Source organism: Melanotaenia boesemani, chromosome 11, assembly GCF_017639745.1.
Source record: "Melanotaenia boesemani isolate fMelBoe1 chromosome 11, fMelBoe1.pri, whole genome shotgun sequence".
Classification (NCBI taxonomy): domain Eukaryota; kingdom Metazoa; phylum Chordata; class Actinopteri; order Atheriniformes; family Melanotaeniidae; genus Melanotaenia; species Melanotaenia boesemani.
The window spans coordinates 6353718-6369350 of NC_055692.1; the positions used below are offsets into that span (position 1 = coordinate 6353718).

Below are 15633 nucleotides of genomic sequence, written 5' to 3' on the forward strand. Positions count from 1 at the left end.
CACCAGGATCATCCAGTATAGAGTCAAACTGGATTCAAACTGGCCATGGTGGTATGTATACAATTCACAGTTTCTGAACCTTATTTTGACCCAGAAGTAACTAAAGAGGAAACTGGTGACAGGTAAACAATGAGGGCTGGTGTGAATATCATCTGTACAAAAAAGTGTACAGTACACACATGTAATATACATGCGTGTAAAGCTATCCAATTCACATGTAATTTAACACAATTGTTCATGTAAACATACTGCAGGGGTAGGGCTGGGTTTAAAAAAAAGATTTATCAATTTAATCGATTCAAATTAAATAAATTCAATATCGATTCATAAACCTTGGAGATAGATTTTAATTTCATTTAGGTAACGTGACTCTACTCTCTTGCTGATGTCAAACTCAGATGTTTTCATTCACCAGTGTGGTTTACATTCATCTATAATGTCTTTTGCAGCGTATTACTGGTCACATTAGCAGCTAATGCTAACAGGCGCCACAACAGGAAGTGACGTCACCACACATGTATGTACTTTGAAATAAATCCGACATGTCATTGAAAGTCACATTTCCTCTAGAACAGATTTACATTTTGTATTTGATTAAATAGTAAACAGGCTGATGCTATTTATCGGATTTACATGACAACATGTCATAGCTGCGCCTGCCGGTGTCCACGGCAGTGAGATCACACACACACACGTTTCTGTCAGAGGACAACACGCATGTGTCTGAAAACACGTCAATCAGCTGAAAATCAGACAAAAATATGAGTTTTCTAATTCCTCTCAGGCAGGTGGAGTATTTCTCTTGCTCCGCTGTTACGCAGATAGCGTCACAGTTGTCATGGAAACGCGCACAGCTGAACAAGCTGAATCTACGTCATTGTAGGCAGCAGGAATCTGAGTTGTATTACAGCTTTAAATGGATCCAGTATTCTTTGTAGGTTTTATTAACATCAACACGTTATCTGAAATCTGAATTTTAAGAAAATTAGAGCGACTCCACTGAATGAAACGCTTTCACCAGAACATTTAAAAAGTTTGACTTTTTCTGTCCTGAGGGTTTTTGTTCGTTTTTTTTTCCCTTCATCACAAAATTTCTAGCACTGAATCTGGGGAAACAATATATTGTTATGGTCTTTCAAAAATGCATGTAGATGTGTCAGATCAGATTATTAAAGTAATCTGATTACTCCCTGGAAACTGATTTTGATTGTCAAGTAAATGCACTCAGTGTTTTATAAAAAAAAAAGTTATGAGAATGTCTTTAATATTCAATACAAAATAGGTGGTGTTACACAATTAGCTGTAAATGAATATATATCAAATAGAATTTAATTGAAAACAAATTTGTTGTGAATGGAATCAATTCAGGAAATTGGTAACGATACCCAGCCCTAGACAAGTATCTGTTTATGACCTCACCACTTACTTTGCTTATTTATAGTAGAACTATAATAAATAAGAGGAATTTCTTTTAACAATTAAGTTTAAATGTAAATCCAGCCATCTATTCTGAAAAAAACTGGATGATTAAACTAAACTAATAAAAAGTTGAAAAAAACATCCATAACCAGTGAAAGAGTAAACTCAGACTGGAAAACCAGCTCTCTGTCCATATGTTAGCTACTAAATGAAAAATGTTTAATCATTCATCAAACGATGGTGCCAAACACCCTCCTGAATAAAGCCTGACCTTGTCCACCTCATGCTATCCACTCCATCAGAGCTGAATGTGGGATGGGTCAGGGGACATGTGGACGGGGTTGCCATGGTGATCAGTCCTTCACCTTGTGGAAACTGAAACCTGAGAGGATGCCGGGCCATTACAAAGTTGACATCACAACAGCACGTTGACAAGGCCAAACATCATACAGGCAAGTAGGAACAGGTTTTAAATCTTTAAAGCAAAACAATCAAGAAAAAGCTTGATTGCAATGAAACTGTAAAGTCCACTTAATTATGAGAGTTTACAGATCGCGAGTATATTCGCACTATGATGTGAAATTCAGCCTCACATCAGAGTCGTCTCCATGTGGTGTGCAGACAGCAGGCCTTTATGTGTACAGACGCTTTTACCACAGCAGATAAGATCAATGGTGTCACCAGAGAGTCAATCTCCACTGTAAACAAAACCCTGCTGACCGCAGGAGGAAATAATTTACTGCTGCAGTTTAACAGTTTACAGAGAAACGCCCGGGTCTCTTCAGGAAAATGTTTATATACTGAATCAAAGGGATTTGGCTCCACACACGTTTTATGATGACTCCTTACTGGAAAAGCAGTTCTGCTTTCAGTTCCTCGGCTACTGTTTTCACCCGAGTGGAGCAATTTTCTTATAAATAATCGGTTAATCAGCAAGGATCCACACTTTGTAATTAACCAATCGTTTCTTCACAAGCAAACTTCCTGTCTAGATATTTCCCATATTCTTTTAACATCGTTTAAGAAAATGAGTTACCTCTCATGCACACATAGAACTTTGAGACATTTCCGTAGTAAGCTTAAATCTTTATTTCAGTTCATTTGATAGGAACTGTACCCCACCTAAGCTAAAATAATAATTTGACTTTTCTTTTAGTTTAAACCAGCTGATTTTATACCAGTGAATAATGATCATTTGACTTTTACTTGAGACAGTCTGACCCAAATGATTCAGAATAAAAAATTTAACATATTACAAGAAATTAATGAGCAGCAGCTCAACTGAATGTATGTTGAACATCATGCACAGACCAAGCATTAGATCCGCTTTGTTCTCTCACCTTAACACTAAAAGTGAAGCCCTATGTAACCTTTACTTTACTGGGCATGTGCAGAGGCAGCAGCTGTAGACACAACAAACAGCCCTCATCTTGCATACATCAATGACATTCTTCTTTCTCCAAAAACTTTCAAACCCCAATCCCTGAATGTATTATCTTTATAGTGCCCAAGTCTCCAATTATTAGTGTACAGTTTCTATCACACAGTTTGTATCTGAACACACTGGGTGGCATCAGTGTTGCAAAATATGGACATACAACATGTGGGTTTCTCAAACCGAAGTAGGTTGAAAACCACACCACAAAGTACACCAACATGTTCATATATGCACTTACAAGTCATCAAGTACAGTAAAAGCAGCAAGTTTTTTTCTTGATAGCTCTGGAGGTTTGCCGCTATCTCATTCAGAGATAAGAGATGTAGCACACCTCAGTAGCATAGAGCATGCAAACTATGATTCAAACAAGTGCATCTACAGGGAGCGATCCAACTGCCTCAAACTCTGTCAGCACTCACCTCTGCCAGGTCTGAAAGGTTTCAAGAGTTTTCTCGTAAATGCATTTCACACAAGCTGCAGCTTGAGGAGAGCAGCCTGTTCCACCAACATCCCAGAGAAAAATGAGGGATTATCTCAGAGACATCACCCTGCTCCGTCTCACACGGCAGAGCTTCGGCCAATCGCAACACAGCCGCGCAAAATATACACACGCATTGTAACCTGACAATGCCAGGCAGTGAGAGGACTGAAATATGAGAAGCCTGGTGACCAGTGGGCCGCGGCACTGAGGTTCTCTCAGTCGTAAACAGTCACATTTCTGACAGGAGACAAATTCAACAGCTCCGCCTGTGGTGTCGATGATGGTGCGGATCAAATGGGAAACTTTTAAACAGGCTTTGAGTTAAAAAAAAAAGTTGCTGGATTTACAGGCGAAAATATGCTTGACCACATTAAATTGGTTTACACTGACATGAGGTTTTAGTAAGATGTGTGTGTATTTAAAATTGCAGAGGTTTTTCTTTTTCTTTTTTTTAAACAACAAAATCCCTGATATTTTTTTATTTTTTATTTAACCTTTATTTAACCAGGTAAAAAAAATGTTTGAGAACCAGTTCTGATAGGAATGCAACTACTGAAAATATCTTTGAATGCAGGTCTAAAAGTCTGAAAATGCTTTGTGTCCTTTTTCCCCTTTCAGGTTGTGTTAATATTGTGCTAAATATTTTGCCAAAGTGTGAAAAAGCAACACAACTATTTAATTTTTTTCCTTTGTGTTGGGTGTGCAGGGTTTACTTCGGCTCATGGAGCAGTGAAAGGAGGAAGGGCGCATCTGCTGAGGTCACTGAGAATTTTGCATTGTTGCACTCTCATATGGGTGATATGGGTGCTGAGCTCAGTGTGTTTTTATTTTTCAGTAATCCTTGTGGAACAACCACCAATTAATGTTTTATTTCTCTCAGTCAATGCTTTGTTCTGATAATCACTACCCTCTCTCCTCATTCATTCTCAAGCTCACTCGACCACCACAGCTCTCTCACCAGCTGACTGAACAGGAACGTTGCATTCACTAACACCTCAAATTCATTTCAACTTTGTGTATTAGAGCTACAAGAAGTTCCAACTGTTTACCAAAGTAAAACATAAAAGTTTTTAAACAAGGTATACATGCTTGTTTTTCACCAATCAGACGATGAGAAGTTTCTCCTGCCAAAAATCGCCCTCTATGAAATGCTTAAACTTGACAAGTGCAGTCTCAGCATGCCTGCATAGCTGAGGGATTATCACCATCATTTCAGACCTGAATTCCCTTAAACACCAGCCGTGTCCCGCTTAACTGACAGCGAGCAAGCAGGATATTTTTTTAAACTTCCCCAATTTCAACAATTAGGTCTGAAGGAATTGTGACAACTTAAGGATGAGCAGTTTACATAAACAACTTCCCTCTGACATGCACATAAATGTCAGAGGTATGTTAAGGAAATCAATCCTAGAACTAGACAACACAACCAGTATAAACTGCAGAAAATGGACGATTATTCACGCAACTATGCAAGTTTTTTAAATCTGCTAAAAACAACGAGAATCAAGTTCTTTTTTTTTTTTTTTTTTTTTTTTTTTTTAACCTGTCTTGTCCAGCATCGTTGCAAACAGAATGATTGTCTGGCTGCTGTCTGGTGCTGGGCAATTTTACTCTATCAAGCAGGGATTTATACTACATGTATAAAGTCCCTCTTGATGAAAAACTTTATTAAATCAGACTCTTAATGCTGGACTCGACCGGAGGGGACAGAGAGAGAGAGAGAGAAAAGAAAGTAGAGAGAAGAGGGAGGGGAGAGAGAGGGACAGAAAGGGTGTGGGGAGTGCGGGTGGGGACTTGAAACATCATACAGAAGACCATGTAATCCATACTACTTACAACATATATAGCTACGATCATCCTAGCCAGTAGGTCATTACACAACTAGTTGATAATAGTAACAATAATAATAATAAGAGTAAGAGTAATAATAATAATAAGAACAGAAATAATTAAAAAAAGAAACAAAATATGATAATAGATATAAGTGAAACTGCTGTATTCAAGAACACGCGCAGAGAAACCTGTGTGGATGTGTTGGAGAACTCGGCCACACGGCGACGCAAAGACTGTGTGGAGACGTTCAGGAAGGAGTGACCATGCAGAGTGATCATGCAGATGCCACCTCACTTGAACAGAGGCCAGAGTCAGGCCAGCGGTCCCGAGACCCAGGCCACCAGCCCCCCCGCAGGCAACAGACCCCGACCGGTCCACAGAGACGACCACTCGCCCGCCCAGGAAGGCAGCAGCAGGAGACCCCAGCAGGAGCCGCCCCGCGGACCCAGGGCACCGGCCCCGGCGGGCCGAGGCCAGCAGTCCCCGACCCCCCCGGGCACCGGCCGCCCGGGACAGACGGGGCAGAGGGCCCGGGCCCAGGAGCGCAGGGACACCCCCCTCCCCCACAGGCCGAGGGCCAGCACGCCACCCGGGGGGACCCGGCCCGCCCAGACGGCCACCACCAGAGGCCAGCCCCACACCCCAGCGCCCAGCCGCACACCCCGAGAACCAGTCCTGCCCCCCCCCCAGACCAACACACACACACACAAACACACACACTCTCCTTCCACTCCTCCATTTATCCTCCCACGCATACACCATTCAACCCTCACATACTCTGTCCTCCCACACACACACACCATCCTTCCACCATCCATCCTTCCACACACACACCATCCTTCCTCCCACACACTCACCATCCTTCCACCATACACTCTCCCACACCTATCCCATCCTCCCACACACACATCATCCCTCCACCACTCATCCTCCCACACATACACCATCCTCCCTCTCACACACCATTCATCCACCTTCACACCTCCCATACACACACACACACACACCTTCCTTCCACTACCCATCCTCCCACACATACATCATTCTCCTACACCAAACATCCACCTTCACGTACCCCATCCTCCCACACACACACCACCCCTCCATCACCCACTCTCCCAAACATACACCACTCCCCCACACACACACCATCCTCCCTCCCATACACCATCCATCCTCCCGCACACACACCATCCTTCCACCATCCATCCTCCCACACACTCCCCCATCCCTGCACCATACATTCTCCCACACATACCCCATCCTCCCACACATACATCATCCCTCCACCATTCATCCTCCCACACCCACACCACCCCCCCTCCCACACACCACGCATCCACCTCCACACACCCCACCCTCCCACACACCATCCCTCCACCACCCATCCCCCCACACCCACACCACTCTCCCACCCACACACCCCCCCCCAACACACACACACACAAACACCATCCCCCCACCACCATCCTCCCGCCACCCCACGCCACGGGGGGACAGCCCCAGCCAGGAGGCGAGGAGACACGAGCCAGGCCCCCAACCCCCCACCCCGCCCCCGCCCCCGCCCCCCACTCCCCACCTACAAAACAGCACCTTCCCCCCAGGGCCAGCAGCCAAAACCCCCCGGGACAGCCCGCCTACGCCCCGGGCCAACGCGACAGGCCACCCGGCCCGCCCCGCCCCCGGGCCATCCATGGAGACAGGGGCGCTTGAAGACCCCATCCCCCCTCCCTCCCCCACTAGTGATGGAATATATTATGTGCTGTTTGTAATTAAAAAAAAGAGGGTTAAAATTGGGGGGCAGTAACTGCATTGAGGAGGGGGTGGGGCCACCTGAGCAGTCCCACCCACCTGACCTCCCATGTTCCACCCCCCAAAACGTGTTTGTATGTTGCAAATGTTATTTGTGCTCAGTGACTAAGTGGAATTAAAAGCTGGGAGGCATGCTGCCGCTCAGCGAAGCAACAGGGCCACTATGATGACCCCCCTGCCCCGCCCAGCGCAACAAGCACACCTCCCACAGCCCTACCTGTGTATGTAGTGAAGAGTGGGGGAGGGGAGGGGTCAGGAGATGTAGGTCCAGAGGGGAGTAAGCCTCCCCCCTGGAAGACGACCCGTCAGTGGCTTAGGGCGCCCCCGCCGGCCCCGAAGGGCGTCACAGGCCCAGAGCAGGCACCCCAACCCAGGCACGCCACGAACCCCCCCAGGGGCCAGCCACCAGCCCAAGGGGCCACTTTCCTCTTTCTGAGAATCAAGTTCTAATGAAGTTTTCAACTAACGTTTTGCAACTTCAGTGATTTCATTAAGACTGCACAAACGTGGCTGGTCTAGTGGCTCTCTGGTCTTCTCTGTGTCTGCTCCTCCTCTCCGTCTCCTGTTCCTGTGAATCATGACGTTCTGACCGTGATCAACCGATCGGCTTTTCTGTCGCAAGTACAGTCGTTCTTGTAGCGTTTCTTTATCGTTCCGATGAGGAGGAGGAATCTAGCAGTTCATGGTTCATACCAGCACACATTTACCCCATAATATTGCTTTTGGCAGGACCCTTCTCAAACACAGTAGCTGACAGGTGGAAGAGGGGATTTATACTTCAGTTGTGCAGGGGCGGGTCTAGAAATATTTTGAAGGGGGGCCAGGCAGGAGCACTGATCAGGAAAATGGAGAAACAAATTAGACCTTTGTGTTTTTAGCCAGATCATCAGTTTTATCCAAGTTTCTTTAATATCAGCTGTTAACGTCTTGTGGATTTATGACATATCACCATGTGATCATGTGTAGACAGTTGGTGAGATGATGTATGAATTCTGCATTATGATCTAGAACAGAGATGATGCAGAACACTGACCCTAGGACATCTGATGTTTACCCAAGGGAAGGTCAGTATATAGTCAATATGTAGCATTGGCTTGCAGTGAAAACGGGCTAATTTTGTGAATGGTGATTAATCTGATTAAAAGTTTAATCATTTGACAGCCCTTAAAAAAGGTAATACGTGTAGGTCAGTAACAGCCTCTGTGTGAGACTGAGACATTTCCTGAATCAAATAAAAGGGAATGATCTTTCTCCTGTAAACAAGGAATAAGGCATTGAGGGATAATTGATGCCTTCAGGTTCCCTCTTTGACCACGTTGTTTTTTCTGCCACTCCTCCCATTATGGTCAAAATGTCAAAACAATCATTCGGAGCAGGCCTCGTTGAGCAGTGTGCCTTTTCATCAGGCCGTCTATCTGATGTGTAATTAACTCCATTCATGGGATCATCCTATTAATTCCAACAAAAAGCAGAAAGTCCTGTCCTGAATAACTCTAGAGGCACCAGCGTGGACACCAGCTTTACTTCATTCACTAAATGTCTAATTATACCCAGTTAAAAATATATATATATATAGTTTAAGTAAACGTGCTAAAAGAGCAAAAAGTCATGAGAAAAAATTCTCCAGTGATATAAAAATGTCAAATATCATTGATCCGTAATAACGCTATTTCATTAAAAAGAAGAAGGAAAAAAAAGGGGGGGGGGGGGGGGGGGTACACATAATGACTGTGAGGAAGCATTAATGAAAGAAAGCGATTAACATGCCAGGAAACAAAACATCTTTGTGAACACACTTCAGGATTTAGGCAGGGTTAATCCTAGCCGCGCACACAGCAATTCCCTTCACACATTCATGTTCGCTGCAGGAGTTTTCCTCCTCATGCAAGATGCAGCATGCAAGAATGAGTCATCTAACAAGTCTCCAAACATTATGAATCACATCTCCAACCAGAAAGAAAAAAACAAGAATTCTTTAGTCACATTTTCTGATATTGACTGTTATCATTTGAGAGTTTTTGCATGAGTCAGCTAGTTTTAGTGTTAAAAAAATGGGGCAAGAGCTGAAATCCAAGACAGAGGGAATTCAGCAGTACATGCCTGAAAGGCAAAAAGAGGTTATCAGCTCTACCATCAACTCTGCAGCTTCCGCTCATTAAGCTTTTCTTTTAGGACAAAATAACGACCAGCCATTAAACATGTTGAACTTGGTAGAATGAGTTTAAAATGTTGCACACAAGGACACAGATGTGCAAATTTCACCCAAAGGAGGCATCAGCGCTAACATCATGTTGCTACCTTAAAGAAAAAAGTTAAATAGATCAGAAAACATGCCCAGTTGTTTTCCATAAAAAGAGAAAGTGGCTTTAAGGAGTTTCCTCTGGATGAACGCTGCCCATTTCTACTATAATTTGTAATGTTAATATTACTCAACAACTCTTGCCTGCCCCCCCGATCCTGCACTGGTACTAGCAGGTATAGACAATGTATAGATGGATACATTTGATCAAAACAAACTGATTAGTATACAAAATTAGGTCAAGTCTGCACATAATCCCTGCAAGCTAATGGGTACAAACTACTTTGGTTAACAAAAATCTGTCTGATTTCAACATTGCATCATATACCTGAAATGTCTTGCATCATCCTGCATAAAAGTTGTGACGCAAAGACGAACCCAGCCAACACAAACATCTCCCAATCCATCTCACACCACTGTAAACTCTGCTAAACCTCCTAATCCAGAAAGAACCGACTTATAACGATTTCTGAGAAGTTCTGCCAGAGCTTTGATCATTTCAATAATGACTTCCTCTCAAATGTGCAAACAGTGTGGCGCTGGTTGGCAGCTGCTCTGGGCCTGCTGAAAATCTTTTAGGAGGATTCCCAGAGGCTTGACTTTTCTTTTTTGTCTTCATCCAGCAAGTCCTCTGTTTAAAATCTGCTGCATACACCTTAATATTTCATGCTTTCCATGTAAAAATTGAGGGTCTATATCACTAATTTAATCTGATATTGCTCTGGACAGATTTAGCTTTTATCCAATACAAGTTGGAGGGTTTGGTTTCTGCAAAGGGGCTCTCGCTGTTTAGTTTCAGTGGCTTTACTATTCAAAGTAGATTTGATCTGGTAATAACAAGGGAGCCCCTGAGGCTCATGTAGGTCTTCATACCACACTTTAAAACCTAAGCAGCTGCAACAACTCCCTTCACCTCCAGTCAAACCAGTAAGAGTGGTTTCAGTAGGGTTAAATTTGCTGTGAAGCTCTCACAGCAAAACAACCAAAGAAGACAGATGGTTGCAAAGAAATTTCATCTTCAAGTAAAAACAGCTGAATAACTATTATTTTTAGCACTAAAATGTGCAAGAGGAGCACAAGTGGGACAGAAGTATGCACAGATGTTCGACCAAAACTAAAATTACAACCGAGCACCCTGTTGATATAAAATTACAGAGACAACACCACAGAAATGGATTCCACAAAAAACTGTACACCCGCAAGAAAAGTGAGGCCGGGGCTGCTCATGCAGGGATGAAGGGTGGAAGTCATTTCATCAAAGCACCACTGGAGGGATGGGAGTCTTCACCACAGGGAGGGAGGGGTGTCCTTACTTTGATGGTGTGGACAGGATGGCCCTCACACAAACGTGTTAATTGAGAGACCTCTGCAGCCATGTGTCCATAAAAGCTGTAAGAGCCGGCAGATGATGTGGGCCAAAGCACCGCTAAGCCTGATGTACCAACCGATGCCAGCCGGTACTCCCACAAGATCTGCTTATGTGTTAATGGGGAACCAGAGGGGCCGTGAAACACAATACATGGTGCTGTAAGACATGCACAATGTACAGATTTGGCACTAAGCTTGTTAAAAGCGTGAACAAGTTGGAGTTCAGAAATGTTGGAGGAATACTTGTAAACAGGAGGCCCACACACCAGTCAGTAAGGTCTACTTCTGATAATCTGATTCATCCTTTAAAGTGAATTTGTGACCAAGTTTAAAGGGTCAAACTTCAGAAATATATAAGGAATTTGCTGCTTTTTCACTCATTTTCAGTTCAGTGCTAATTTGCAACCATCTTCAGAGGAATGTGTTTTTATTTGTTAAGCCGCTTATCACTGACCTATGAATCATTCAAGCACAAACAAGACATCTAACTTAAGGGAAGAGCCAGTTTTTGTGTTAACACAAGGCTGACAACTTAGCAAAAAATATTTTAAAATTGGCTTGTAAAGCACTTTGTTACTAGCAGCCTGTTGCAAAGACATCATTGGTTCAATTCTTGAGTTGCAGCTATATAAAGTAACAAAAACAACAGTTTGGCAGACAAAAAAGTCGTTATGCAACCGCAGATTATTCCTAAAAGGTATTAGGTAAAATTAGTATTTTCTTAAGAATTTGAGAAGCAGATGATCAGTATCTGATGATGTCCTCAAGAAATAAGAGAAAAAAAATCATCAGCAATAGACCTGACACGGGACCTTAGAAATATATCTAGTGCTCATTGAAGCCTCATCAGAAATGGTCTCCATTAGGACTGTGCATCTTTACTGGTCAACGATTCGATTCAACGATGCATCAGTATGTGTTTCTTCCTCAATTTACTTGATCACTGCTACTTTATCAATGAATACAAGCAGTCAGATCATGAACTCCTGAATGTTCTGATATTGACAATCATCATAATCAGGTAAACAATTATTTTCTACTTTTATAATTGAACTTTATTTTTCCGTTGCCAGAAAATCAAGAATCATTACTACACTGTGACACTGTTATCAAAATTTCTTGCAGTAAAGCAGTGTGTTTTGTCCCTTCAGTCTTTCCGTAGTCAGTTCAGACAGAATAAAATGTTTTTCATGTTCTCCTTTATGGCCAGAAAACATTTGCCTGTAAGTAATCTTGTCCAATCGTATTTGAACACAGAATATTGATGAGGTAAACACCTGTTGATGGACAAAGTTGTTTAAACCCTTTTAGTCCGTTTGTGCATGCTAACCGCTAGCTTGCCAATGGTATTTTCCATAGACGTTACCAACATATCAGTTTTTATATACCATGTGTCGAGCTGTTTCAGCATCTAGATCACAGACACACAAGCAACAGCAGAAGATATATTTATACATTATAATAATCATTATGTTCTGATGCTGCATCAATGCAGAATTGCCCGTATCATGATGCATCATAGAAACGATTAAATTCAACACCCCTAATCTCCATGGAAGGGTGGCTGTCTAGAAGCCATTCTGAAGGAAGGGAAACAGGGAGAAAAGGCTGAGGTATGTTCAGTGACACAGAAACTGGACTGAAAATGGAGTGATGAATCCCCCCAGAGTCTGGACCTCAACATTATTGAAGCAGTGTGGGACAGGGGCCTACAACATGCAGCTCTGGAGTGACTCTCTGGACCTTACACAATGGCTCTTAATACATGGCTAAAAATACGAAAAACTAATCGTTTTAAATCTAGATATAATAACAAATGCAGGTTTTTTAGCACTTTTCCATTTTTTTAATGGATTGCATTGAATTTCCACAACATAATGACATAAAAGTACCAGCAGTATTTTTTTTAAATCTATTTTTCTTGTCATTAGGTTGGAAACTATGGGCTTTTATGTTTTACTACATCTTCCACATATATCTACATCCCATAGAAGTCTGTCTACCCTCTTTTTGCAGAAGTGTTATTTTTTTTCTTTACATTAAAACCTAAAAATAGAAATAAAAAATTGGTTCTTCAAAAAAGGACTAATTTCCTATCATAGAAATTTATCAAAAATGATAAGTCGTCTTTTTCCAAAAGATCTTGAAACATTTGCGGCTCTAAACAAGTTTTATTTAGCGGGGCTGAGGGAAAATGGCTCTTTGGATTGTAAACATTGCAGACCCCTGTTGTGGGATAATCTGGACAGAGAACAGAACAAAAGGCAGCAACATCCAAAGAAGAGCTTTGGAAAGTCCTTCAAAAAGCCTAGAGAGCTATTCCTAAAAACTACCCGTCATGGTTGTTGAAGAATAAAAGACAGTCTGACCAGATATTGACTTTCAAGCTCATTAGAAATGGACAAACTGTTTTTTCCATTTATGTTTGCACATATTTTCGTAAATGGGACATATTTTCCAAACACTGACATTAGGCACTTACTGGATACTTTCTGAATTTTATAATCCTTCTGTGATATACTTTTATTATAATTTGTTAATCTAACAACAGAGTCAGACATTTCATCAACAGTAGGAACATAAGACATGGTTTAGAAAATTTTAAAAAGTTTAATAAAAGATAAATATCCAAGATTACAAATCCATTAAATGATATCTGATGTAAATTAACAAATGTGAACCCATTTTATATACTTGGACTTAACTTAATTTATAGTCTTTTTAACCATACTGTGTTAAACTCGGGAGGTTTTAGTTGAGGTAGTGTGTCTGTTTTTTTTCCATTAAAGTTTCTGTGTCAGAGAAATAAAGGATGTGAGCTTTAATATGAATGAATTAATCGGCAAACCTTGAATTAAAAAGTCTTAAAATTAAAAGTTGCTCTTAACAATAAAAGTAACAGTAAAAGAAAAGCAGAAAAGATTACCAAATTGGCCAAAGCCAACCCAGGTTAAGACTTCAATGTGCAAGGAATGCTTTGTTTAGCCTCCCCAATGAAAGCACTGCTTGAAATCTGTACTTATTATTTCCAAGTGTAGAAAAACGGGTTCAGGTATATGCCAGAAGTGCCACACTGGTAGCTGAAGAATTTCATTAGACGGCTTCCACAATGCTCATATTCTTCCCCCTCCCTGACATATCAATTCAGTACTTGATCTCTAAAGAAAAGTGGCACAGCCTTTGAGTCTGGAGAAGATGAGGAGCCCTCTGTTTGACCCCAGCTCTTACACCAGCACAAAAGAGACCACCATCCAGGTCTGTATCCCTCTTACTCCGACCCTAAAATTCCTCAGCACCCCATCACAACTACAACCAGAAGGAAAGCAGGTAGTGGTCAGAGCTCTAAGGGGCTGATGGAGGAAAAATAGTCTGGATACAAGAAATGACAAAGAGCAGCTTCATTTACACAGTATGCAACATTTCAAAGTTGACGACAGTCCCTTTCAGCACCCTATAAAGAAGCTTTTGTGAGGAGTCAATCACTGCACTGTATTGTAGAATATGAGGAGGCGGCCATGAAAATGGGTGCACAGAAAGTGTTAACATTCCTCTGCTGAAGGTGAGGATGGTTGCATTGTAGCTGTATGAAAAATCAAGTTTAAGTAGATGAATCCTTATTAAACACGAACAAATAAAAAGTTGAATTACTGAGATAATTGGTGTCTGGAGATTTAAGAAGTCACCACACCTGAGCTCAAAGTTCAACTCATTCAATTGTATTTGAGCACCTTTTTAAAAACGCATACATGACACCTGTGTGGCAAAAAAAGAGGCTTATTTGGTTGGAATATAAAGCAAAACAGCACAAGATTACCACAATGAGCAGATGGGTGGGAAAAAACAAACACCATATGACTTTAAACATAATCCCGATTAACCAGCAGCGCTTCATGCGATTGTCTGGTCTGGCTGCTGCGCGAAGTCTGACCACGAACATGCACGAGGACGCATTAAACCTTAAATAATTAACTAAAGCAGCTCGAGCATAGCTGTATATACAAACACAAAAGACCAACAAGTGTTTAAAAAACTTTAAAATTCAATATTATATCTTATATTTAACAAACAAAAATCCTCACGCGACTTCAAAGACTTAACTCACCCGACGCCAAGTGTGTCACAGGCTCCTCTTCGTCTTGGACTTGAATTCAACCCTTTTTTTCTTTTAAAAACTCAACTATTCGCTTTAAAGTTCCAACTCCTTGAGGGGATAACAGCCAGGATAATGTAGGAGTTTCACGCAAACCTCTACAAGGTTCAGCTTTATCCCCAGGGCACACAGCACGTCCCGTCCGCAGCACCAGCAGCCTCTTTGTACTTGTCCGCTTCAGCTCAGAAGCGAGTTGACCCGCGGTCATGCGCAGTCGGTGCCCTCACGAGCTCGAGTCAGGCAGCTCAGCGCTGGTAATGAAGGTCAGTCCGCGGCGCAGGTGTAGCTTACCTGTGGCCTGGCTTGGCCTACTTCAATGACTCGGTCATTAAGTGAGCTAAACCCATGGAGAGAAAATTGACAACTCTGGGCCTATAGTTTAATGTTCAGCTTATTCCGCGATCACTTTTGTCAAATCTTGATCTCGTTTACAAGGTTTGTAAAGGTTTGTATATATATATATATATATATATATATATATATATATATATATATATATATATATATATGTGTGTGTGTGTGTGTGTGTGTGTGTGTGTGTGTGTATAGTCTAGGTCTCTTCCGACAAACAAGTTATGGGAAAGTCCAACCATTTTCATTGCTGTTCAGGTGTATGAACGCCTGTTTATTTTTCTATGACAAACTGCATGTTTCTATTATTTTAAACAACTTTTCTATGCCTCAGTCTGTTGAATGAAACCTAATTTTTAAATTAGATAAAGATGTGGCACGAATGTAAAAAAAAGGTGTAAAATCACTATCAAAACTACAGATCAGTTAGCCTCCCAGATAAGGTTGTTTGGACCCAGTGCGCCATCTAGTGTCGGTTTGTC

The 15633-nt window shown here is 41.9% G+C and overlaps 1 protein-coding gene across 2 annotated transcripts in view; it reads right to left on the reverse strand.

Moving 5' to 3' along the window:
* kank1a (KN motif and ankyrin repeat domains 1a) overlaps positions 1-15011 on the reverse strand; it is a 71147-nt gene extending 56136 nt beyond the window's left edge. Inside the window, exon 1 of one of the 2 annotated variants that reach the window (XM_041998359.1) lies at positions 14753-15011. The gene's annotated coding sequence lies outside the window, so the exon portion shown is untranslated. The remainder of the gene's footprint in view (positions 1-14752) is intronic. The other variant, XM_041998356.1, reaches the window with a different exon arrangement.
* Positions 15012-15633: the final 622 nt, after the last annotated feature.